Genomic DNA, 22,753 nt, shown 5'->3' with positions numbered 1-22,753 from the left:
CATACTGTTCTAGAGCTCCCCCATAACATGAGGCAAAATGTTCTCAATGTAGTAGGAAGTCTTTGTGAAGAAATATTTTTATTAAACACCAGGTACAATAAACAATTCAGAGTTCTTTTGTTATTGACATTGACACATTTGATAAAAAGGCAAAGTATTATAAATAGGTGTTTTAAGGCTATTTAAATGTGGATACATTCATAAGAAATTTAGTAACATAAAAAATGTTGATTCTGAGTAGAAAGCAGCACCTGCTCGTTTTTGATATTTATTCCACTATAATGTACCGTCACCTTGATTGTGATTATTTAGAACATCTGTTCTGATGGAATTGCATATGTTTATTATATTACTGTTTTTTCCCGAGGTGTAACATCAGTGTTTGCATTCAGACTTCTGGTAGCTAATGGATTCAAGGGAATGTATGAGACATCGCGACATTTCTAGAAGAGGTACCTGTATGCCATATAGTTGGACAGCCTAGGCCTCAGCGTTGGTGTCTGTTGATGTTGCTCCTCATTCCTCCATTGTTACAGGCCCTTCCATTTCCAAAAGAACACTGTACTGACATACTTAAGTCTCTGCTTTAATTACTTTGAAAGTGCCTCCAGATCTGTAACTTTATAATTGTAAATTGTTAACTTGTGGATCCGACTCTTATTGATCCACATTACCCATCAGTTGTTGCTGTAAAATTTTAATCTCTTGTATTAGCTTTAGGTGTCTGGCAGAATGTCTTTCTATTAAGTGATGTCCTTCCATATCACTTTTGCAGTATTCTTCACCTAAGGGATCTCTTGCCAAGGATAGCCCAACAGTCGGCCAGTGTACCAAAGTCTTAAGCTCTTAAAGGCCATACATTATATGTATGCTGCCCTTGCACGACATAGAACATAAAGGTGACTTACAAATGCAAATATTAAGAACTAGATAAAAGTATTTTGCTGTGAGGCTTGAACAACACGGCAGGTAGGCTGTCAACTCCTATTCTACCCGCTCCAGATTGCGCAATATGGTGCCCTTTTCAGCCGAATGCACGCTTCCTTGCTGATTCTACCCTCCCAATCACCTAACTGGTCTTGGACAGCGTTTGTAAGGCTAGATGAGGCAACACTTTATCAAGCTATCTCGGCTTCAGATATCTGCATTTTCGTCAGTCTCACTTGGACTTTTTACTGTTTGCCTTAGCGAATAGATATTTGTGACTGGTATGGAGTGAATGATAACCCTGAAACATTTACTTGCTTTGTTTCACCTGCATAATGACCTCCACAAGCAACTCAACCTAGTAATCTTAATTTCTCAAAGCTTGGAAGATTATTCCTGGGGCTAATCCCTGGATTTATCTCCATAAAATCTTTTCCTTCTATATTTAGTTCACTTATAGCCGTAATATCTAACAAACTAGATAATGTCTTGCAAGGTTGGTTTAATTACCTGTCCTATTCAATGCCCACAATGTAGTATAAACAGAAGCCACTCAGGATACTTCTGGGCATCATATACAATTATAAATGTCTTTCTGTTTTTTTTTTTTCTCTTTCTTTCTCTTCTCCGCTCTTTCCATTCTCTCTGTGACTTGCAGTTCTTTATTGTATTACTTGCTTGTTATGTATGCACTGTTAAACACATATAAGTAAATACTGAACACTTTGGGATACATTGCCTTTTATTAGAGCTCAGTCAATTGTTTCTCAGTATTGTATCCTACTCAGTTAACTTGCATATTTGTTACAACCTGGTGGTGTATTTTTCTCATTGGCCAGCAAGTCTTATTCAACTTGTATATTTTATTCTTTTATTCAATTTTTTTTTTTTTTTTTTTTTTTTTTTTTTTTTTTTTTTTAGAATAATAAAATGCCCTTGAGGCTGTTTTTTTGTCTCTTAACCTTGCCCATTTAGAGGATGCTCATGGTTTTTTGGAAGTGGGGTTTAAGATGACCAGTCTAAGTATGAGTATACTTTTGTACATATGTTTAGTGTATTTGTTCTTATTAATGTTTTTTTTCAAAAGGTTAAATGTGGATTGTTTACCTGCACTGACACAAATGTTGTTTAAACTGTTCTGTCAAACATATCTAAGTTTTACTCCGTCAGGGGGATTCAGGTGGTTAGGCACCGGGTTTTGGCTGAAGGAGTACTATCTTAACAGTTGTAATTCTAAACATAATGGATCACAGTACGATGTGGACCTCCCATAACCAACGTTTCTCATACTTTTAATTTAACTATTTACTTATTTGCTGTAGTGGGACATTTCTCTACAAAATGGGATAGTAAAGGCCTTGACCATTCAATCCCTCTATATCACGGACAATGGTGTGGACCCTAGCTTCTTGAAACATAAGGGGACTACAAAATAAAGCTAAAAAGTACTTGCTAATGCACCTTATGTTTAAATCTCAGGCCAGCGTCTGTTTTTTGAAAGAAACACATATTCTCAAAGAGGACTGGGGGAAGGAAGTTAATAGAAAATGGATAAGATCTATTGTAGCTTGAACTCAAAGGGGGTGGCCATTATAATCAAAAAAGAGTTTCAGGGGGTGATCACAGAAACTAAACCAGACAAAAATGGAAGATGGTGCCTTTTCACATCCATGAACCCAGACTGACAAACTAGTTCTTTTCTTAAATCTTTATGGCCCCTGTACGCAATAACAAGATTTCATTATAGAGATCTTTAACATTCTTTGCACGTTCCAAAATCACCAGTATATAATAGGTGGAGACTGGAAAGCAGTCATAGACCCAGCCTTGGATCGCACAAGTAATTCGACCTCATACAATCTCCAGGCTTCATTAGCTCTGGGGGAACTAATGTTCGATTTGAACTTTGTAGCTCCAATCTCATTTAGTGGCAATTTAAAGACAACATTTATACATGCTACTCGAAATACTACAACACCTGGTCGTGCCTGGATTTTTTCCTAATTTCAGAATCCTTAACTAATCTTGGGTTAAACTTTCATACAGAGCCTAGATTCCTATCAGATCATGCCAGAATCTCTCTCAATCTAACCTTCACAAATAGAATGCCTTTGAAACCCATCTATGGTAACTGGATGTTAAACAATAATTTACTCTCTTTTTTTAACAACGTCATAATCCAGGAAATCTGTGACACCTTGGCAGACCTTGACACCAACCTTGAGTTGTCTCAAATACCCCTAGACATCCAATGGGCGGCTTGCAAAGCAAAACTGAGAGACCTTAATCCAAAAGGCTTCATATTACAAAAAGGTTAACGAGAAGGAAGTTTAAACTGATTTCGAACCTAACTAACGTAGAAAAGAAACCTAAGATAAGTCCAGACCCTGCGATAGAAATCTTGATTAAGAACACTCAGAGAATTGCTAGAACTCCACCAACAAAATTATTCCCTCCAAGAACAAAAACTCATAGCTACCTACTCCGAATGGGCACAAATTCCATCTGCGACGCCAATGAGAATAACTAATAATAAACCTGGTTCTTCCAGAATCTCCATCCTACATTACCAAAATAAATTTTATAAATCAAACTCAGAAATCATAGCGTAATTCTACACCCTTTACTCGGATATTTATGGTAGAAAAGGAGCTAACCCTATCTAAATTCTCATATGAAGAACTGCTGTCTGAATGCCATTACCTTCTCGTCCCTGAATGAAAATCAAAGAACTTTCCTTTCGGCACCTCTCGAATACCAAGAGATTCTGGATGTCATTAGCAATCTTAAACTTGGCAAATCCCCCAGTCCTGATGGTTTCACTACTAATTTCTATAAAGCTTTCAACCGAAGAATTTCTTCTATTCTTAAGTGTTTAACTTCATTAAAAACAATGGGATAATCGACCTGCATTGGAATAATTCAAAAACAATTCTGATCTTGAAAAACAAGCACAACAAAGCTAATCCCCATAACTACAGGCCCATCTCCCTAATAAATGTAGTTATAAACATTTTCTCCTCTATCCTGGCCAATAGACTTAGTCATGCCTTATTTAATATCCTCAGATCAGGCAGGTTTTATGTGTAACAGGCGCACATGGGATAACACCCTCACTAGACTCCCTAATGCATATTACAAAAAACGACAAGAACCCGATTTATGCTTTAACACTAGATGCCTGCAAGGCATTTGACAGGGTAAATTGGGATTTTTTTGTTCCTAACCATCTCTCATTTTAACATACTTAAAGATTTCTCAGACACAATAAAATTACTGTACAATAATTCCTCCACCTACATATATGTGAATAAAAGGATGTCCAACCCAATTAGGATTACAAATGGAACAAGACAAGGTTGCCCATTGTCTCCCTTCCTCTTTTATTGAACCTTTTTTCCTATATATTTCGCAACACACATACCACTTGATACCCAAAGTACTAAATACTAAATTAATGCTATCTGCCTTCACTGACTACCTTAATTTATACTTTCAATATCCCAACACTGACCTGGGAAAAATCACAAATGCTATTAATAATTTTTCTAAAGTTTCAGATTATAAGGTCAACCAAAAGAAGTCGCATATTTTCCCAATCGACCCTTCAAGCCATAAATTCAATTATTTCCCGGACTCTCCTTTCCAAACAGCCTACCACCTTAATTATCTAGGAATTCGCTTTGAACACAATCAAGCTTTCATGATCCAGAATAACCTCCATAGAGCATGGTCCAAAATACTACAAGACCTCCACAGATGGCAGCACATGAATCTTACTTTGTTATCCAAAGCTGCGATAGTGAAAATTAATGTTCTGCCCAGACTTCTCTACCAGTTTAATGCATCAAACCTTATTATTCCAAACAGTCTCTTTTTCTAGAATGAACAAAGAATTAGCCAGATTTATCTGGTTTCCTAAATCAGTCAGGATATCCTACTCAGAGTTGCTTACCCCAAGGTAAAAGGAGGCCTCAGTCTACCAGATCTCCAACTGTATTACATGATTATATGTGCTAATAGAATTGTGACTGTATCAAATTTTAACCAGGACGATCATAACACATCCCCCTCCTGGGTAAAAATCTGGCACCAACACGTAGTCATCAACAACATTAACCTGAAAGCGCTCCCTTTTCTTTCCCTCTGTGGCTATTAGTACTTTTAAAATAAGCAATACTTTGAAACACAAGATCAGATTATTCCAAAATCTGATAAGATCCATTAATCTGGATAAAACCCTTCCTGTTCTCCGAAGACAAAATCCAACCAAAAAATGTGAATAATTGTAAACTAATCCAACAAAGAGCAAAGTAAATGTCCAGGTACCACAATCATGAAATAAATGATCCACTTTATTGTAGAATGGTGGTTGCTCCTGTGATTTATACAATAGTGGATTATTTCTTTCAAGATTGTGGTACCTGGACATTTACTTTGCCCTTCCTGTTCTCCAACCACTCCATCTAAATCCAGACATTAGAATCAACAACAAACCTGTCAATCTCACTGACTTCCCCCTCATCAAGGATTATTCGGTTTGGGATCTTTTCAAATTTAAGAACAAAAGTCTCCCTGATTTACATCTAATTCTCTAAGTTAATAACAAATACACAGTTATCCTTCAACTCAGAGAATTAATATCATCACAATTCGGCAATCTACTCACCAACTGCCAAGACAACATATTGTGTGAAATTATAACTAATCTCTCGAGTTCAGAGATAATGTTCTCCAGATCCTACAGCCTCATCAACTCTCTAAAACATAACTCTGCATGCCTTTTTTCCAAGTACTGGGATAAACAGGATACCAAATTCACAGAGGAACAAAAGTTAACTGTAGTCAGAAACACCATAAAATTATCCTCCTTTAAGAAACTCATTTATACACAATTAATGATCAATAATAACTCCTATTTTACACCTTCTGTTCTCAACAGATTTGACCCCAAAATGTCCCCTTCTTGCATGTGCTGTTCTTTTCCAAAGACTGACCTTTTACATATATTATGATTCTGTAAACATACCCGCAAACTGTGGTGCTCTTTAAAAGTACGCCTAGAAAAAATGGGATATCACAAATCTACTCTCTCTCTCTCCTGGGAAACAGCCATACTACACATCCCCAATCTCAAGTTATCTAAATTAAAACAACATGTATTAATTACACTTTGTCCTCTTGTCAAATTATACATCACTAAAAACTGGTTAGATCGTACTAAACTTTGTTGGAAGGGATTCAACGAGATGGCAGTTAAATACATTTTAGCGCAAAAGCTGATCCTAAAAGGGCTGGAAAAAAGCTTACTATCATGAATTCTGGAAACTCCTACTTGACCAAATTTTAAGTGATTAAGTTGGAGGGCCAGATTCTGAGATATTTTATAACTTCATTACCCTGGGTTAAATGGAGTTCCACTCATGTTTTTTAAAGACTCGTTTCTTCTCTCTTACCCTATTCTAATTGCACGGTAGCACTTCTGTGAATTTTGTAAGTATAGTATATAATTTAGTTTTTATATATGTTTAGGTAGTTTAATTCCTAGGTTCATAGGTAGGTACTAGGCTATTGGCCCTAGGGCCTATACAAGCCTAGCCAAAAAGGTACCCTGGCTTTCGCCACCCAAGAAAATTATTTTCCTGTGCCCCTGTCAAGCAGAACCACAGAAGTGATCCCCAGGGTGAATTTCTTATTACCCATGCAATCATCAAGATTTTTCTTGAGTGCTAATGAGGAGCTCTGTTTGACATAGGTAGTCTGTTCCAGAGTATGGGAAGTCTCTGGGACAGGAATCTATCCCTCCAGCATGTTCTGTTTATTGTGTTGACAAGTTTTAGGTCCCTAGAGCGTGTAGCTCAGAGGGATTGGGATTTCTTTAAGTGGAGCATGTCCAACAGCTCTGCTTTTGACATAGCTTTGTATGTTAGGCAGAGATCACCTCTGAGTAGGCGATATGTGACTGAGTAAAGCTGGAGTTTTTTGAGTTGGTCTGCATAAGGCATCTGTTTGAGGCCAGTAATCTTCTTTGTGAGGTATTTTTGCGGCCTTTCCAGTTGTTGTCTTGTGAGGTACATGCCAAAAGGGGCGTTGTACTCTATAATGGGTCTAATGAGTGATGAGTAGAGGGGAGCAATTACTTTTTATTTTTTATTTATTTATTTTTTTTTTAGAAACCTTTTGTGATGAGGTGTGCCACATAGAAGTATTTCCTGACAACTGTGGCGATGTGATTATCAAAGGTGAGACTACTGTCCACCTCTGTCCCAAGGTCTCTTATCACACTTTCGGTGTTAAGTAGACTACTGCCTATGTGGTAGTTCATGGGTACAGAGTTTTTACCAAAGGGGATGACAATGCACTTTTTGGCATTGAGCTTGAGACCATGGCTTTGACACCAGGCATCTGTCTCAGTGAGGATGTCCACATCGTTAGTAGTTTTGATTATGGCACCTAGTTTGCAGTCCTCTGCGAATTTAGTTAGCCAAAGACCTTCTGTGTTAGCCTGTACTTCAGGGAAGTAGATGCCAAACAGGAGAGGACCCAGGACTGAACCCTGTGGTACTCCACTTGTCACTGGTCTGAAGTCTAATTTGGAGTCTGCCACTTTCACAGTGTGGGTTCCGTCAGTAAGCCAGTTGGCAACCCATCTTGTCACTTGGGGATTTATACCTAGTTTAGTGAGTTTATCTATAATTCCAGAGTGGGGGGTGGTGTTGAACGCCTTGGCGAGATCTAGATAGGCTGTGTGAACCACTTTACCCTCATCTATGGCTTTGGTGACTACTTCAGAGAAGTCTTATCAGGTTTAGGAGACATTATCTGCCTTTTACAAACCCGAAGTGTGTGGGGTCCAAAGTTTGGAGATCTCCAGTGTCTTTGAGTTCCATGATACGTTCCATAGCCTTGCAGACCAGGCTTGTCAGGCTAATGGGGCGGTAGTTCCCGGGGTGTGTTGTGGCCCCCCCATTTGTGGAGTAGGATAACAGTCTGTCACGGTGCACCATTCAATGGGCACAAAGCCTGAGGTGAGGCTATGATTGAACATGGTACTTGGGTGGGGGTGCCAGTTCATTTTGTAGTTCGTGTAGAAGGCAGCCTGGGATGTTGTCAGGTCCCATGGATGCTGTGTTCTTTGCTTTGGAGAGTGAGATTTTTACCTGTGCAGCTGTGATTTACAGGAACTTTGCATTCTTCCGGTATAAAGATGGGCCTTTTAGGGGGTGAGAGGGGGGTAAAGTTAGCACTGAACCTATCTGCCAGGATGTTGGCAATATCGGTTGGTTCTGTATATTTAGTGTCATTGTGCTGTAACTCATTGCAGATCTGAGTGTTGCCATCGAGATTCTTGACGTAGGTATAGAATGCTTTGTGGTCGTCTTTAGAATCAGTGGCGATTTGTTTTCATAACTAGCTTTGGAGGATTTTATGAGGGATCTCAGCTTCTTACTGAGGCTGACCAGGGAGTTCCTCCAATCGTGGGATTTTACTGTTTTTTTTTTTCGCAACAGTTTCTTTCTTCTGTTGTAGAGTTTGTTTATGGCGGAAGACCACCAGATTGGTTTCCTTTTTTTGGAGGATAGCATGATCCATGCACTCGTGTAAGTGCTTATAAAGTTCTTGTTTCCATTCCTGCCTTTGTATACAATGATATTTTACCTACTCATGGAAATTATTGTAATGGTTTTGGTATCTGTAAAATATCAATAAAAAGTTATTTGAGAAAAAAAAAAAAAACTTTTTTGCCTCCATCTAAATGCTATTATCGAACACTGGTCTGATCACCTTTCTGCTGTGCTGGTTACCAAACCATGTTTTCAGGTAACTGCCACAGTGGAGTTTCTTCTCCTTTTATTCTTGCTTATTATTGTTCATGTCACCCAGAAAGGGAAAATGTCAGTGTGGGAGGCAGATTCCCCATAAAGACGGTCATGACCGGTGTCTTTTTTTTTTTTGGGGGGGGGGGTGTCCCACCATCGTACGCAGTAAAGCAGCAAACATGAATGGCAGAATTTCTCTCTGGGTTTATTCAATGCTTTGATGGCCTTGAAGTCACCTGAAAGGATCTGTTTCCTGCTCCCCCTAGTCTTCCACTCCAGTCAAGAGGCCTAGGAAATTGGATTCCTCAGATGAGGATCTGGACTCTGGGAAGAATCCCTGGCTTATTCTTCCCAAATTTCCCCTTGGACTGCAGTTTGGAGGAAGATTCCTTATGTCCAGACTCCCCTTTGGAAGAGTTCTCCTTTGGGGGGGAATACCATTGCCCGTATGTTGACCTATTGTAAGTGGGATTGTTCCCAGGTCTCTGATATTCAAAAAAAGGTACTAATGAGCTCCTACAGATGGAGTCTACCAGACCATCTGCTGTACCTCCTGTTCTGACTGCCCTTTCGGATGCCTTCTCGACAGCTTCTTTTATAAGTGTCCTGTAATGTCTGTCTCTTCTGGCAAACCATCCAAGTTGTTGCTGTCCACCAAGCTATTGCCTTGTGATTAAAGATAGAGACATGGAAAGGTTGGGCAAGAACATTTACACTGCTACCACTTTGTCAGATTCGTAAACTACCAGATTCATATGGCCAGATATGTTTTGCCTGTTCTTTCTCGAATTTCTGAGGTGGTTTGTAGCTTTCCTGACTCTGAGGGAAGGCTTCAGCTCTTTCTCTACTGGGTTCCACTTCACACATTGTCTGCCATTCCGTCGAATGCAGCTGTGACGCAACTAATGCCTCTTCCAGGGCTGCTGCCTTTGGCTCAGTTATGAAGTATTATTCTTGACTTTGTCTTCAGGCTTTCCCTGATGACATTAAGACCAAATGGTTGGATCTCCTCTCGATAACAAGTCTTTTTGGATCAGGTGCTGCTGACCTTTTCAAGTCCCTCCAGGACAAGAGCAAAGGTTTGCAGGAACTGAAACATATATTTGTTTCTCCCATTTAAAATTTTCAGAGGACCTATCCTGCCAAGTCTGCCTTTGTTTGTAGGCAGTCTTGCCCTTCCCCCAAGGGCAAGAAGGGTTCTAGGAGTGTGCCTGCTAAGTCTACTGAAAACTCCTGCCTCCCAGAAGCCTTCTTTTTAGGACAGGCCTGGTTCTGTTTGACAGTTTGATTCCTCCTTCACTCGGCCAGCTACCCTAATCCCTCTATTTTTCCCCTCTCTCTCTTAAATTGGCTATAAATCACTTCAGACTCTTGGGCTCTGTCCATTACCTGTCAGGAGTATTTCATGGTTTGGAAGTCCCTTCCTCCCCTTTCAGGCATTTCTCAACCTCCTCGGGAACAGCTGCCTCATTTTCCATGGGTTCTTCACTCTCTCTTGGCTCAGGGCACCATTTAAGCAGTGCCTCCCTCCCAGGTAGGGAAGGGTTTTTAATTCCAGAATGTTTTTCGTTCCACAAAAGGGAAGGTACATGGTAACTAATTTGTATCTTTCCCTGCTGAGCACCTTTGTCAAGATTCCTTATTTTTGAGACAGTATTCCTGTGGAAGTTTGGAAACTAGGAAGGGAAAACACTGAAAGATCTGGAAAGTTTTTTGTTTAACAACATTTTAAGAGGAGGAGAAGTAGTATCAGCATCCTGAAAGAATGTGGTGATAGCTGTGATAGCTGTAGAACCTAAAGAGGGTAAAGATCAAGCTTTGAACAGGGCCATTTCAGTACCAAACCATGATTTGTAAAGTGTTTTGTCTATAATGGCTAAAAGAATGGCAAAAGTGATGCCAAAATTGGTAGAGATGTATCAGTGTAGTTTTGTGGAAGAGAGACTAACATTTGACAATGTTAACAGAACATTGATGATCCAGAGGGAAATGGCTAACATGTTTTATACCCACTTTATAGACAGCATAGCTAAAATAGTTATAGGCTGTAACGCTATTACAAATGTTAACTCCACAGATTATCATCCCACCCCTCTCCCAGACATCCAGCTAGGACAGCATCTCCCCTCCCTCCCTTCCCAAAACACATGAGCACCCAATACCCAAACTCCTCCCTTCTCTCTACAGCACGTATCCACTACATTAATATGTAAACTTCTCAAACTAAAACCTTCTTGTTCTTCAGGTAGTCTCCCATCAGAATTCTTAAAACTTGCTGTTGAATCTATTGCTTATCCCGTCGGCATACTTGTCAGTTGATCCATCCGTGAATCCCCAAGTCCCAAACATCTGGAAGCAATCTATAGCCTCTCTCCACAAAGGAGGTAAATTAAATGAACTAACCAACTACAGATCCATCTCTCTGTTATCCTCTCTATCAAAACTATTCAGTGTGTACACTTGCAATTACTAATCTACTTTATCCATAACAACCTTCTTACACCCAGTCAGCATGGCTTTAGGCCTGCAGACAGCACAACCACCACCCTCCTCTCCTTTACTGATGCAGTAAAAACCAGGGATTCCTGAAAGTTAACCTCTGTAATACTACTAGATATGTCAAAGGCCTTTGACACAGTATTACATGACAAACTTCTACAGCAACTCTCTTCATTAAGATGCTCACAACCCACCCTAGAATGGTTTAATAGCTATCTAACTAATGGACAACAATGTGTTAAATGGCAAGATCACCTATTGCAAAATCAGACTAACAAACAGGAGCCCCACAGGGGTCCATACTTGGACCCCTCCTGTATCTCTATCAGTAACCTCCAGACAGCCTCCATGCAAAGCACTTTAATCCAATATGCCGCTGATTCCACCATCATTTTCTCATCTAACAACCTATCAGACATTCTGCAAGTAACACACACTGCCTTTACCTCAATAGAATCCTGACTAAATGAAGCACAGCTACTGCCCAATCCCAACAAAACTCCTACTTTTTTACTCCTAAAACATTCTCATTGAATTTAAAATGTTTTCCCTAAACAAAACAGAGATTGAAGTTGTAATATATGCAAAGCTTCTAGGCATCACCATAGATAATAAACTTGCATTCGAGCAACACATACACAACACTGTAAAAAAAAAAAAAATTTGTTTCAAACTTAGCACAGTCTACAGACACACAAACTTAATGGCTCCATCAACCAAAAGAATCGCAGCCAAAAACCAAATTCCACTCCTGTTATAACAAGATCATCAAATTTGCCACAGGCTTGCCATACCACTTCCACCATTGCAAAGATGTCAGAGCTAAACTGGCTTGAATTTCCACACCATCTTGACTATCTACAACTAACTGTTGCACATAAAATTATATGCAGACCAGATGCCTGTCCCACCTTATCTGTCCTGCGTTATATTCCTACCAGAACTCTCCATTCTTTAGAGAAACAATTAAGTGTTCACAAACACAGTAGAAGAGCTGGCTAGTGTCTATGCTGTAGCTAAACTGTGGAACTGTTTATCAGAAAACATTACCAGTGTAGATAATCCCAAGAATTTCAAGACTATACTTTAAAACACCTGCTTAACTCGCTCAAGTGCCTATGCTCTATATAACCCACACCTCTCCCTCTTAATTTCCCATAGTCCTCTTCCTCCCAAACTTTCAGTGCAGTCATCCACCTATGCCCCTCTGTGTTTACTAACTCACTCACCTCACTACCTCATACAAACTTTTATCCCTTGTTTCTACCCACTACCTCTTGCACCCTTTTCTACTTTCCTTCGGATTTATTTCTCGGCTCTCATCTCCAACATCTCTCAACATCCAATATCAAATCCATACTTTCTCCAGTATCTTTCAAATATTGCATTACCTATTCTTGAATCTGCTTATAATCTTCACTAAATGTGTTTTTTTTTTTTTTTGTTTTTTTTTTTGCGTATGTCTTTCATATATATTTTCATATACCACAACTCCCACTGTAAAGTGCAGTCTTGGCACCTCCATTATAACTCTTGTACATTGTAATATAACAATTTCTGTTATTTTACACGTTTTTCTTCTGTTTGTGTTTTACATAAATGTACTGTTTGACTTGGTTTATGTTAATGTTAAATATTCTTGGAGCTTTTCTCCCCGGGCCACTGCTGAAAATGGGTTTTTGGACCCAATTGGACTTTCCTGGTCACCAAATGTCAAATAAAAAGCAGAATGCAAGAAAATATCACTGTTGTTGGTTGGTCTTGATGCAGAGAAAGCATTTGACAGAGTAAGCTGGCAGGGCAATGGAAGCATTTGCATTCCTTGATAAAATGATGATAAGGTTGATTAGGAGGATATATGAGGGAATGGAGGTGAAAATTAAAGTGGATGGGTTTCTCTCCAGAAAAGGGATCCCCCTTTATTTGCATTATGTTTAGAACCACTGGCAAAAAAGAGGCTCAAAATTCAAGGATATAATTGGTATGGTAGTCAAGAAAAGCTGGCTCTGTTTACAGATGTTTTATACCTGATAAAACCAGAAGAGGACATTAATGTTATGGAACAATTTGAAACAGTTTCAGATTTTTTCGCGATACAAAATTAATGAAGCTAAACCAAAGGCAATAGCAGTAAATTATATACCCACACACAAATTGGTTCAGCAATATCCATATTTATGGGGACATGATAAAATGAAGTATTTAGGAGCATGGATTAAAATGATTCTGGTGTAACAGCTAAGGATATGCAGGAAGAGACTAAACAAAAGATAAAACAAAAACTGTGACTGGAAGCTTTGTTTTATGGATATTAAGATACAAGCAATTAAAATATGTTTAGTCCCATTAGTCTTGTACACAGGTCAGGCATGTTTTTATAAACCAGAGGAGAAGTTGTGGATAGCAATTAATAAAGAGCTGAAGGACTTTTGTCTGGGAGGGGAAGACTGCAAGAGTCAAGTAGGATGAGCTGGTTTGTCCAGTAGGTCAGGGTGGATTGATATTACCCGATTTGAAGGGGTATTTCAGAGCTACACAGTTAAGGCTCCTATACACAGCACAAGCAGAAAACTATAATTCAAAGTGGAAAAGGGTGATGATAATGAAACGGGTGGGGCTCAAGAAACAGAGAGACTAGGATTTTGGATGCAGGCCTTTAAGGCGAATAACAGTAATACAGAATATTATATCTTTAAAGTAGCAGAAAGTATTCTAAGAACTAAGCCAACATGGGAATGGAGAAAGGAGATTCTGCCGATAGGGATGACTGCAATTAGGAATACAGACAATAGACAAGAGGGGGCTGGAATTTAATGGAGAAAACTGGCAAAGGATCCAAGGTATTGGGAGCAAATAACTATAGAGGGAAAGATGATAGGATGGTAAGATTTCCAAGAATTTATTTGGACTGCAGGTTAGAGATGGTCTTCCCTATCAAGGATCGATATCAGAGTACATGCAAAGAGAAAAAAATAGAGGGTTTTGAAGTGAAAGACCAGCACTGGTAGAGTTTTTAGTAGGATCTAGAAAATAAGCTACTGTTAGAAAGGAATAACTAGTAGAGCATACAAAATATTGCACGGTAGTTAGTATAAGAATCTGCCTGAGGAAGTTAGAAAGGATTGCGAAGAGAGATTGGATAAGCAATTTACAAAGAAACAATGAGGGGGTATATATTTGTCTCACAAATATGCAACAATTTCTAGAAGATTTAGGATTTTTTACTTGGAAATGTTTAGATTGATATTTTTATACCGCAAGTAGACTCAAGAATTTTTCCTCCGGTAGACAGCAAATGTTGGAGGTGTGTTGGAAAAGAGAGGCAATTAGGATCATATTTTCTGGGAGTCTAATGATTCAGTAGATTTTAAAGATTCCCTGCAGACTGCTCTATCAAAGGTACTGGGTGAGTAAATTGGTGTAACTAGGGAAATAATTTTTCTGAGCTACGTAAGAATCGGAATTGCCTAGACATAGTAAGGCCTTGCTAAGTCTAATTATGGTGCCTGCCAAAAATGCAATTACTAGAAAATGGAAATAAAGTCTAAACCAACTGTACTAAAAGTAGTGAATATAGTAACTGAGATAAAACTGGAATCAGGATATCTAGAAAAGGGAAGGAGCAAACTACATAGGGAAAAAAAATGGGAATTGTGGGAACAGTACGTACAGGGGAGGAATGAGGTTTAAAAGAAGGCAGGATTTGAATGAGCTATATAATTGACAATGATTGGGTAGATTGCAAGTGATGTTATCCCTTCATATATTGTTTTCTCTTCTTCTGCAGGCCTTCCTGGTCACTCTGGATCTCGAGGATGCATACCTTTACATCCTTATTCCTCCTCCTTTTCAGGGAATGTTTACATTTCTCTCTCTCTCCCTTGTATTTTTAGCTATCTGCTGTGCCATTTGACCTCTATTGCCTCGCTTCTGTCGCTGCTTTTTGCAGTATTTGAAGTATTCAGATTTTTTGCTATCTAGACAAACTGCTTATTCCAGCTCCTTCTCCCAGCAGTCTGCTTCAGGATCTCGAGTTCACTAACTTGCCTGTTACATAGCTTGGAGTTCACCATAAACCTCCAGAAATTGGTTCTGACACATTCCCAGGATCATATCCTTGGCTGCATGCTTCAGACAGATGTTAATCGTGTTTCACTGTTGCAGTCATCACTGTTGGGTTCTTCCTGCTGGCAGGCAGCCCTCGGTCAGCCAGAATCCCAAAGTCTGGGTCCGGCGTCGGCTGTGTACACTCACCCTCTCTGACGTCAGTGTGCCAGGGGTACAAAGCTCCCAGCCGACGCCATGTTCTCCAGTCTTTCTTGCCGTGCGGTGGAAGCAGTTCACAAGTGCCGGTCGGCTGACTCCTGTTATTGGTGCTTCATACCGAAGACATTCTTCTTTTCAAAGGGGTTGGGAGGGTGACCTAATGGTTAAGGTGTTTGCCTTACAAACACAAGGTGCAGGGTTTGAGTCTCACAAGGGATAATTGGCTAGGCTTACAATGGCTCACAAGGGCAATTAGCCTAGTACTAACCTATGAACCGAAGTACCCTGTTGGGGAAACTTTTTTTTCTTGCTCCAGACCGATGTCAGAAAAAGTTAATAATTGTATTTCATGTGGGAAGCAAATACCTCAAGGATTTTCACTCTTACTGTATTCCTTGTGTAGGCCCTGACCACGATGTAGCTAGTTGTCGGTTTTGTGCTAGATTTAATCAATGTACTATTAAACGGAGATACGATTTTGCCTTTCATTACTTTGGGAGGCGATTTAATTATAACATGTCGTCGGACAAGCTTCCGACTACCGGAGTTCATAAAAGGCGCAAGGATAAGCATAGGCCTCTGTGGTCCAAATCAGACGACAGTTTACAATCAGAGCCAGCTGCCGGTTCGGCCGTAGTCAGTGAGGTGCTTTCGCAGCCCCTGTCATCTGCCATTACAGAACCGCTTGCCGTAACGGACTCCCACGAGGAGCAGACTAGGCCTTCGGATATTCCAGGTGCAGGACCTTCGGATAATGCTCCCTCAGATGGGTCCGGAGCCGCTGTGCAGGTACCGGCTTCCGAGGGGGTTTTCAGGCCTACGCAGCTTCAGGTAAAGACAAAGACTCCTAAAACAAAGACTCAAGCCCAGGCCTCCTCTGATCTGGGACCTAAATCTCAAAAACAAATGCTTAAAATGGCGGAGGACTTGCTAACTATGATTAGGGGTTCCCATCCCCCTCCAGACAAAAGGCCAAGACAAGAATTGGATTATGAATCCTCTGATCAGGTATCTATCTCTTCAGTGTCTTCCTCTGAACAGGATTATACTTTCCCTCCTTATGAGGATTCTGATGCTGAGGAATCCATTCCTTCAGCTTCTCCTCCTGAAGATTACTCTTTTGGGGAAACTTTACATGACAGGAGGGAACATTTTCACTGGGAAGGACAGGAGTACTCTGAATCTAAGAGAAGGCTTAGGGATTTCCTTCTTCCCCAACACAGACCCCTGGCTATTCCTCCTATTTTGGATATTGTGGATGTCTTTTCTAAGTCTAATTTAACCCCTGACTCCTTTCCTCTGGCCCCTGCTAAACCTGATGGATATTAGAGTCCCTGACTCTCGCCAGTTTCTATTTAAAAATCCTACTGCTGATCCAGAAGCCATTTCTCAGGGTCCTAAGGGTGTTAAGGCCGCCACTGCTAAGAACCCTATTCCATCAGATAAGGATTCTAGAGCTTTGGAGAGATGGGGGGGGGGGAGTGTACACTTCTGCTACTTTATCTATTAGGGCTTTGAATTGTCAATTTCATATGTTGAAATATCAGCAATACCTTTTGTCTGTTATGAAACAAAAACTGTGTACCATTTCTGCATGTGCAGACAATAAGGAATTGCAAGATTTGAGGCATGCTACTGAGCAGGTGGGGAAACATACCTTGCACTGTGGTTTTGATGCTTTGGAGGCCTCTTGCAGGGCGGCAGCCACTGGCACGGTCATTAGAAGGCATGCTTGGCTAAAGGAACAAAAATTGCCTGATCAAGTAAAAGCAAAATTACTGGATGCTCCTGTTCAACATAATGTTTTGTTTGGCACTAAGGCTGAAGAGGTTATAAAGAAAATGGAGGATAAGGCAAAATCCATGCAAACGGTTAAGGATTTCTTACAAGTTCAGCCTCCTAGATTTAGCAGAAATTGGCCAGCTAAAAATTGGTCCTTTCCCAGCTCAGACAGGCCTCAGAGGGGTAGATATAGATGCCCCAGAGGGAGGGCCCAAGCACAGACCTCTTATAGACCTAGACAGTGGAGTGCTTCCACCCCCAGGGGTGGAGAAGATAGGTCTCAACCTTATAGGAAACAGGCTCAATGACTCCCCCTGCATGGCTCCAGGAACCTCTCTCCTGGAAGCTCCTCTGGGAGGAAAACTTTCTCATTTTCACTGAAATTGGACTTGCATAACCCAAGACAAATGGGTTCTAGGTGTAGTTTTAAGAGGTTACAAATTCCACATTCACACCTTACCAAAACCAAACGGATGGCCAGACCTACCAAAAACTCAATGGGCGGAGGTATTAAAACAGGTGAGGTCCCTCATGGCTATGAGGGCCATAGAACTGGTTCCAAATTCAGAGACGGGACAAGGCTTTTATTCAAGACTCTTTCTAGTTCCCAGAAAGCAAAATACTTGGAGACCCATCCTGGATCTGTCAGTCTTAAATACTTCCCTGGAGATACCAAAGTTCAAGATGCTTACTCTGCAGCAGCTCCTGCCAATGTTGAGCAAAAAATGCATGGATGGTGACATTGGACTTAAAGAAGGCTTACCTACACATTCCCATCAGACAGGAGTGCAGAAGATACCTCAGGTTCAAGGCAGGCTCGAAACATTACCAATTCTCTGCGCTGCCCTTTGGCTTGTCTACTGCGCCCAGGGTCTTTACCAAGTGCCTGGCACCAGTAGTAGCTTACTGCATCAAATTTACCCTTATCTGGACGACTGCCTTATTCAAGCAGACAGCAAGGACATCTTACTCCAGCACCTGGAATTTGTTCAGAATCTACTCAAGTACCTGGGATTCACTGTGAATGTAAAAAAGTCAAATTTGGCACCCACTCAGCAGATAACTTTCCTGGGTGCTCTTTTAAACACTACAACCCAGATGGCATTCCTGACGCCAGAAAAACTACTGCTGGCTTCAACTTTCAAAAGCCTGGTGTTAATGTCTCAGCTAACTGCAAGGAAATTCCTGCAGGCTTCTGGTTACTTGGCTTCCTGCATCCTACTCATACCATATGCAAGACTGCATATGAGGAAGATACAATGGTACCTAAAAAGCGTATGGTCCCAGCATTGCCACAGTCTGGAAACAGTGATTGCTGTCTTGCCTTGCCTGCAAAAGGAATTTCATTGGTGGGCCACGGCATGTCTTCAAAACAAAGGGAAAGCCTTCAGTCTACCTCCAGCCTACCAAGTGATAACCACGGACGCCTCGGATTATGCATGGGGAGCCCACTTGCAGGGGAAAGGCCTGCAAGGTTTTTGGACAGAGGATCAGAAGCATCTACATATCAATTTAAAAGAGATGTTAGCTGTACAGAATGTCCTCTTGGCTTTCAGGGATCTTTTACAGCCAGGGCAGCTACTGATACGGACAGACAACACCACAGTTATGTGGTACATAAACAAGCAAGGGGGTTCACACTCCTACCCCCTTTACAGACTAGCCATGACTCTGTGGAACACAGCACTAGCTTGCAAAGTGGATATACAAGCTCAATTCCTGCCAGGGAAACAAAACACTCTGGCAGAGACAGCCTGAGCAGGAACCTGTCAGGATACACACGAGTGGATGCTAGACACCCAAATATTCAAGATGATTACAGAAGCCTGGGGCTGCCCGGACATAGATCTATTTGCATCTCCTCACAACTACCAGTTACAGACTTTTTTCACAAGGACATATCACAAGCTAGCATGGAAAGTGGATGCTGTCTCATTCAGTTGGAGGAACCTCTCGGGGTATGCCTTCCCACCACTACCTCTTCTACCAAGGGTGTTATTAAAAATAAAACATGACAAACCCAAAGCTGATCTTACTAGCCCCAAATTGGCCTCGACAATTTTGGTACTCAACACTGATAAATCTATCCCAGGAACCTCCTTGGATTCTACCTCAGATTCCAAATCTTTTGTCTCAACATCAGGGCCAGGTCCTGCACTCTCATATCAAAACTCTCAGCCTGGCGTATTCAGGGTCTATAATTAATCCTACCCTTTCCAAACAGATTATGGATGTCATCTTAGAAGCCAGAAGGCCTAGCACTAGGAAATCTTATGCAGGTAAATGGAAGAGATTTTGCACCTGGATGCATGCTCAGGAATCGGATCCTCATATTCCATTGATTTTGCATTACCTAACAGATATGTTGCATAAGGGTTTATCTTTTTCTTCCATAAAAATACATGCCTCAGCTATCTCTGCACATAATACAGATCCTCCAATTTTTCACATCCACTTCTGAAACAATATCTCAGAGGAGCAAAGAATTTAAGGCCCCCTAGGACTCCTTCCATTCCTGCCTGGGACCTCAATTATGTCCTGGAAAAGCTTACTCTGCCACCTTTTGAGCCTGCTGCCACATCCGATATAAAGTATTTATCATGGAAGACTGTTATCCTACTGGCTTTAACTTCAGCCAGGAGAGTCTCGGAGTTACAAGCGCTCATGGCTGTGGAACCTTACATTATTTTTCATCAAGACAGGGTTTCTTTGAGGACTAGCCCTACTTTCATGCCTTAAGTGGTTTCTAAAGTGGCTTTAAACCAAACTATTCACCTGCCTACTTTTTTCCCTAATCCACAAAATAAGGGGGAGAGAATCTTGCATTCTTTGGACGTACACAGGCAGCTTCGCTTTTACCTGGACAGAACCAAGGATATCAGGAAAACAGAACAACTGTTTGTTTCTTATGCAGCAAATTCCCAAGGCAAAGCTATTTCAAAACAGACCATTTCTAAATGGCTTGCTCATGGAATCAGATTTTGATGTTCATCGTGCATACAGCTGCAGTCATTACAGATGGGTTATCCTGCCGTCAGGCGGGTCCTCGGTTGGCCGAATTCCAAAGTCTAGGTCCGGCGTCAGTTGTCGTCGCTTCTTCCCTGACGTCAGTGCGGCAGGGGTATAAAAGAGGCAGCCGACGCCATTTTCTTCAGTCTTTCTTGCCGCGCGGTGCCCGAAGCAGAAGCAGTTCGCAAGTGCCGGTCGGCCAGCTCCTGAGATTTACGAAAGTATTTCAGCCGAAGTCTTCTTGAAAGCTAAGTACCCCATTGGGGAAACTTTTCTTGCCTCGGACCGATGTCAGAGAAAGTTAATTGCATTTCATGTGGGAAGCAAATACCGCATAAGGATTTCCACTCTTTCTGTATACGTTGCTTAGGCCCAGACCACGATGTCTCGGCCTGCCGTTTTTGTGCTAGATTCAACAAGCGCACTATTAAGTTCGCCCTTCACTATTTTGGCAAAAAATTTAATTATGTCTTCGGATACTCCGACTCCAGTTTTGAGCAAAAGACGCAAAGGTAAGGACCGACATATAAGGTCCGCACAGACTACTGAGACCACACTAAGGCCGACTACCGGTTCTCCAGTGCTCAGCGAGGTGCCTACGCAGCCCCTGAGTACTGATGACACTACATTACCGGTGTCTTCAGTACCCGAGGTCGCAGGCTCCTCGATCCCCCTTCTTACTGCAGATACCGACGCCACTCTTGGTGGGGAAACTCAGAATTTAGACAGCCCTGCCATTTCTCAAGGTGTCTTCAGGCCTTCCTCCTTCTCTATTAAAGCTTTCACTAAATCCAAAGCAGCCATGAAAACCACAAAACAGGGTCCTCAGACCCCCTCTCAAGGCCCCATGCCTAAAAAGAAGATGCTTAAAATGGCTGAGGATTTGATTACTCTTATCAGGGGTTCTCAACCCCCCTCTGACAAAAGGCCCAGATTAGAGGAAGACTACCCTTCCTCAGATCAAGCTTCTATTACCTCAGAACATTCTGAGGACCAGGATTATGCCTATTCTCCTTTCGAAGACTCTGATGCAGAGGAGTCTATATTCCCTCGGTCTCCCCCCCCCCCCCCCCGAGGACTACTCTTTTGAGGAAACCCTGCATACATTGAGGGAACACTTTCACTGGGAAGGCCAGGATTACTCAGATTCCAAGAAAAGGCTCAGGGAATTTCTTCTGCTTCCCCAGCATAGGCCCCTGGCTATCCCTCCTGTTTTAGACATTTTGGATGATGTGTACACAGAAGCCAGCCTTAATCCAGATTCTTTGCCTCCATCTCCTGTTAAACCAGACTGGTATTACAGGGTTCCTGATTCTCACCAGTTCCTATATAAAAGCCATACTGCTGACTCAGAAACTATTTCACAGGGTCCCAAGGGAATTAAGGCTTCTACTGCTAAAAACCCATTACCTTCAGAGAGAGATTCCAGAGCTTTAGAAAGGTGGGGGGGGAAGGTGTACACCTCGGCCACTTTAACCATGAGGGCATTAAACTGTCCGTTCCATATGTTGAAGTATCAACAGTTTTGTTATCTCAGTTGAAAAGCAAAATGACACAACCACAACAACCAGATTTAAAAGAGTTGCAGGATTTGTTGCATGGTGCAGAGCAAGTGGGTAAGCATACCTTGCGGTGTGGTTTTGATGCTTTAGAGGCCTCATGTAGAGCTGCTGTTACCGAGTCTGTTATACGTAGGCATGCTTGGCTTAAAGAGCAAACCTTACCAGTTCATGTCAAAGCTAAATTATTAGATGCACCTCTTCAAAAAGATGTATTGTTTGGTGTTAAAGCTGAGGAGGTACTAAAGAAAATGGAGGAAAAAGCGTAATCAATGCAAACAGTGAAAGATTTCCTGCAGGTACAACCTCCACGTTTCAGCAGAAACTGGCCTTCAAAAAATTGGTCCTTTCCAGCCACGGACAGACCTCAAAGGGGCAGATACAGACGCCAAAGGGATAGAGGGCAACCTCAAGGATCTTTCAGAGCCAGACAATGGCAAGCACCAACCCCAAGAGGTGGAGAAGATAGATCAGTCATTTAGAAAACAGACGCAATGACTTCCCCCTACACCTGCCAAGCAAAGCTTTAATGGCAGCACCTTTGGGCGGAAAACTGGCATAATTCTCGAAAAATTGACATATTGTTACAAAAGACAAATGGATTCTGGACATTATAGACAGAAGCTACAGGTTCCACTTTCACACCCTTCCAAAAATGAGAGGCATGCCGAACCTGCCACAAAATCAAAGGGCAGAGGCACAAAAACAAATTTCAGCTCTCATGGACATGAAAGCGATTCAAGAGGTACCTGCAAAAGAACAAGGTCAAGGGTTTTATTCCAGACTATTCCTGGTACCAAGGAAAGACAAAGATTGGAGACCTATCTTAGACCTATCCATCCTAAACACATATCTACAGGTGCCAAAATTCAAGATGCTCACATTACAGCA

General features: G+C 41.3%; 1 protein-coding gene across 1 annotated transcript in view; it reads left to right on the top strand.

Annotated features, from left to right (window-relative positions):
- EPHX3 (epoxide hydrolase 3) overlaps positions 1-22,753 on the top strand; it is a gene marked incomplete in the record, with an annotated part of 594,865 nt that overhangs the window by 148,379 nt on the left and 423,733 nt on the right.

Source organism: Protopterus annectens, chromosome 9.part0 (assembly GCF_019279795.1).
Source record: "Protopterus annectens isolate FY-2018-M chromosome 9.part0, PAN1.0, whole genome shotgun sequence".
Classification (NCBI taxonomy): domain Eukaryota; kingdom Metazoa; phylum Chordata; order Ceratodontiformes; family Protopteridae; genus Protopterus; species Protopterus annectens.
Note: the sequence above shows the minus strand (reverse complement) of the source record. Positions and strands in the feature narration are given on the sequence as shown.